Raw genomic sequence first — 4783 nt, 5'->3', positions numbered from 1 at the left:
AAGGTTATCTCCTTTAACCCTCCAAGTAAATAAATTATTAAACTCACCCCACTAATTGCATGAAGTTTGTCATGAATAGTCCAAAACACCTCTTTAAAACTTTTAACAGAAATCCGACCCAGTTAGGTTACGCAACCTGTGACGGTCCGTCGTGTCTATGACGGTCCGTCCTGCAGGTCCGTCACAAAGTTCAGAGAGCCAATTTCTGTAAAGGGTTTGTGATGGTCCGTCGTACCCACGACGGTCCGTCCTGCAGTTCCGTCGTGAAGTTCAGAGAGTCGATCCCAGTACCCAGATTTTCAGAGTTTAAGTGTTTTGGAACGAAGCCCCTCGACGGTCCGTCGTGACTATGACGGTTCGTCCTAGTTGTCGTCGAGGGTAATGAGAAAAGTAGCAGAAGAAAATTCACATGTATGGGACGACGAAATCCATCACGGGCCGTCGTGACCATGACGGTCCGTCGCGTGGTCCGTCGACCTTGTCAGTTTTTATCAAAATAATCTTACTGCTCGAATCGACCCACAGGTCGTTACAATTATTTTTAAAATACACATGGTTTTATTTAAAAAAAATTATTTATTAATATGTAAAATTACAATTCTTAAATTTTTCATTTTTGTTTTTTTTCTTAGAATATTTCAAGTTGTTTATTAATAAGTCTTTATATTTTCATGTTTGTTATTTTTCGGGAGTTCTAAAGTTATTTCAAAATTACGATTAATTTATAATTTTTTAAAAATTTAGTTGGTTTCCTACCTTTCTATTTACTTATAATAAAATATTTGTCTCAGTAACTCTAATTTATTTGTTTTTCATTTTCTATAATTAATGTTCTTTATTAGTGTAATAATGTACAAATATTACTCTTATTATGTTAGAAAAGTTCAATGTCATATTATTAATCCTCTCAATTACTGTGACTTTTTATTCTTAAGAATTTATTATGTTAAATGTAATATTTATTTAAAATGTGAAATATATTTTTTAATATTTTGTGTTTAAGCCCAAACAAAATTAAAAGAAATAGGAATTGTGTATCTGTCATTTTCTTGAATCTTTTTTTTCATAGTTAATTCTCTCTTTTGTTCTCTTTTATGTTATTTTTAAATTTTACATTTTTTCCCAATATAAGTTGTCCCAAAAATAATTGGATATCTAAACCTAAGTATAATGATAATAATTATAATAATAATAATAAGTATGAAATTTAACTAATTAAGATTTTTAAACTTTTCTTTATTTAAAATTTAATTATTAAAAAATTATTAATACAAATATTAAATTAATCTAATACTGTACAATAAAAATAATTAAAACATGTGATGATTGGGTCATGATGAGGACAAGTAATAGTAATTGTGGATAATGATTTATAATAGTCCTGACTAACTATATAGTCATGAATACTAACTATTAATAGCAATTCGAGTTATACATTGCCAAAAAATTATACTAAGAATATAATTTATAAAATTACAAATAAGCATAAAAGAACAATTAGATTTAAAGTTTACATAAATATATATAAATTATACTAAGAAAATCTCAAATAAAAAAGAAAAAAATGATCACAAGTTTACATTTAAGTAGTTCTAATATTACCCAATTCTTATTACCTTCCCTTTTTCTCTATAAAATTTATTTTTAATATTAAACTTTTCGAAGTTCACATATATTGATTTCTTAATAAATTTCATATTTAATCTAAATATTTTTCGTAGTTTCTCTTCTATAAAATTATGTGATTAACAAAAAATTCTTTTTATTAAAGTAATTATTAATATTAATATGTAATTTTATTTTAATCTTTTCCATAACCGCGCGAAGCGCGGCCAAGTACACTAGTTAAAAATAAATGAAAAATGTAACTAACGAAAGCAAAGACAAGAATCTCTATACTGAATTAAACTTGTATTATTCATGAATAAAACATGTATTATATGTGTCTTATAAATTATTTGATTTGTATCACTAAGAACATGAGAGATGTTTGCATATGTATTAAAAATGTAGTGTGCATGTACTATAAATGTATTATTAAGTGTTTTACCTAAATCATTTGGCTGGTATCATAGCAAATTGGTATCAGAGCCTCTCGGTTAATCGGTGTTCTTGGAGAATTCGAGATATCTGCTTTGAACGTGAAAATCGACAAATTCACAGGGAGGAACAGTTTCAGTTTATGGCAGATCAAGATGCGGGCTTTGTTGAAACAGCAAGGTTTCTGGGCGCCGTTGTCGAAAGACAAGAACGCCGTCGTTACTCCTGAGATGGCGATTCTGGAGGAAAAGGCGCATTCGACGATCATGCTGTGTCTCGCGGATGACGTCATCACGGAAGTCTCGGATGAAGAGACTGCTGCTGGTCTGTGGTTGAAGCTGGAGAGTTTGTACATGACAAAATCTCTAACCAACAAGCTGCTTCTGAAACAACGTCTATTCGGTTTACGAATGGCTGAAGGTACACAACTCAGGGAACATTTAGAGCAATTGAATACTTTGTTATTAGAATTGCGTAATATCGATGTGAAGATCGAGGATGAAGATGCTGCCCTGATTCTGTTAGTATCTCTCCCAATGTCGTTTGAGAATTTTGTTCAATCGTTCATTGTTGGGAAAGATACTGTGTCGCTGGAAGAAGTCAGATCGGCCCTTCATAGCAGGGAATTACGGCATAAGGCTAACGGCACAAGTACGGACATACAGCCTTCCGGTCTGTTCACCAGTAGCGGAAAGGGAAGGAAAAACGGCGGAAAGAAAAATAAGCCGATGTCGAAGGGTGCAAAGCCAGATGATGTTTGTAATTACTGCAAGGAGAAGGGACATTGGAAATTTGATTGTCCGAAGAAGAAGAAGCAATCGGAAAAACAATCAGTTTCTGCTGCTGTTGCTGAAGAAGACACCAATTCTGAAGAAGACATTGCCCTAGTTGCGGATGAGCACACTCATCATTCAGATGTGTGGGTTCTCGATTCTGGGGCATCCTATCACATCTGTCCTAGGAGAGAGTGGTTCACGACTTATGAGCAGATAGACGGAGGCAGCATCTCGATGGCCAACAGTTCTGTCTGCAAGGTGGTTGGGACAGGCTCGATCAAGATAAGGACACATGACGGTAGCTTCTGCACATTGAACGAGGTCAGGCACGTTCCATTGATGACGAAAAATCTGATATCTCTCAGTTCTTTGGACAGCAAGGGATTCAGCTGGTCGGGAAAAGATGGAGTCTTGCGGGTCTGGAAGGGTTCAAATCTGATTCTGAAAGGTGTCATGCGTGGTACTTTGTATTTTCTACAAGGTTCCACGGTTACAGGTTCAGCCCATGTTGCATCGTCAGAAGTTCACCAGGAGGATATGACTAAGTTATGGCACATGAGACTTGGTCATATGGGTGAAAGAGGGATGCAAATTCTGTCAAAGGAGGATCTTCTTGCTGGTCATAAGGTTAAAAGCCTAGAGTTTTGTGAACATTGTGTCTTTGGAAAACTACATCGCAACAAGTTTCCAAAAGCCATTCACAGAACAAAAGGCACTCTTGATTATATCCATTCTGATTGCTGGGGTCCATGCCGTGTTGAGTCTTTGGGAGGCTGCAGATTTTTTGTGTCCATGATTGATGACTACTCAAGGATGACTTGGGTGTACATGATGAAGCATAAAAGTGAAGCTTTCCAGAAGTTCAAGGAGTGGAAAATTTTGATGGAAAATCAAACAGGGAAGAAGATCAAGAGGTTGCGAACTGATAATGGGCTGGAATTCTGCTGGTCTGAATTTGATCAATTCTGTAAGGATGAAGGGATTGCTCGACATCGTACAGTCAGAAATACACCACAGCAGAACGGTGTAGCTGAGCGGATGAATCAAACACTTCTGGAGAGAGCAAGGTGCATGCTCTCTAATGCTGGGCTAGATAGAAGATTCTGGGCAGAAGCGGTTAGTACAGCTTGCTACTTGATTAACCGCGGACCACATACAGGCATACAGTGCAAAACACCTATGGAGATGTGGTCAGGAAAAGTTGCTGATTATTCAAATCTGAAAGCTTTTGGTTGTACGGCTTACTATCACGTCAGTGAAGGTAAGTTAGAACCAAGAGCTAAAAAGGGAGTATTTGTGGGCTACGGAGATGGAGTGAAAGGTTTCAGAATCTGGTCTCCAGCAGAAAAGAGGGTTATTATGAGCAGGAACGTTGTCTTTGATGAAAGTTCTCTGCTTAGAACCATTGTGAAGCCTACAACTACGTCAGAAACTGGGAGTCTTGATAAACAGGTGGAGTTTCAAGTCATTCAGAACGAGAGCGATTTGAAAGAACCTGAAGAGGAGGATCAAGAGCCACAGACAGAAACTGATATTCCAGAATCTATGCCATCAGATATCCATCGGAGTATAGCTCAAGATCGGCCAAGGAGGGTTGGAGTTCGGCAACTACGAGGTATGGTTTTGAGGACATGGTGGTTTATGCACTGCAGGTTGCTGAAAAGGTAGATACATCTGAGCCGTCTACTTACAAAGAAGCCATTTTAAGTTCTGATTCTGAAAAATGGTTTGCCGCTATGGGAGATGAGATGGAGTCCCTACACAAGAATCAGACATGGGATCTGGTCATACAGCCTTCGGGGAGAAAGATTATTACTTGCAAATGGGTTTTCAAGAAGAAGGAAGGGATATCACCAGCAGAAGGAGTCAAGTATAAAGCCAGGGTTGTTGCCAGAGGTTTCAACCAAAGAGAGGGAGTGGACTACAATGAGATCTTCTCACCAGTGGTCAGACATACTTCCATCCGA

This window comes from Solanum pennellii, chromosome 6 (assembly GCF_001406875.1).
Source record: "Solanum pennellii chromosome 6, SPENNV200".
Taxonomy (NCBI): Eukaryota; Viridiplantae; Streptophyta; class Magnoliopsida; order Solanales; family Solanaceae; genus Solanum; species Solanum pennellii.
The sequence above is the reverse complement of the archived record's forward strand: the minus strand, read 5'-3'. Positions refer to the sequence as shown.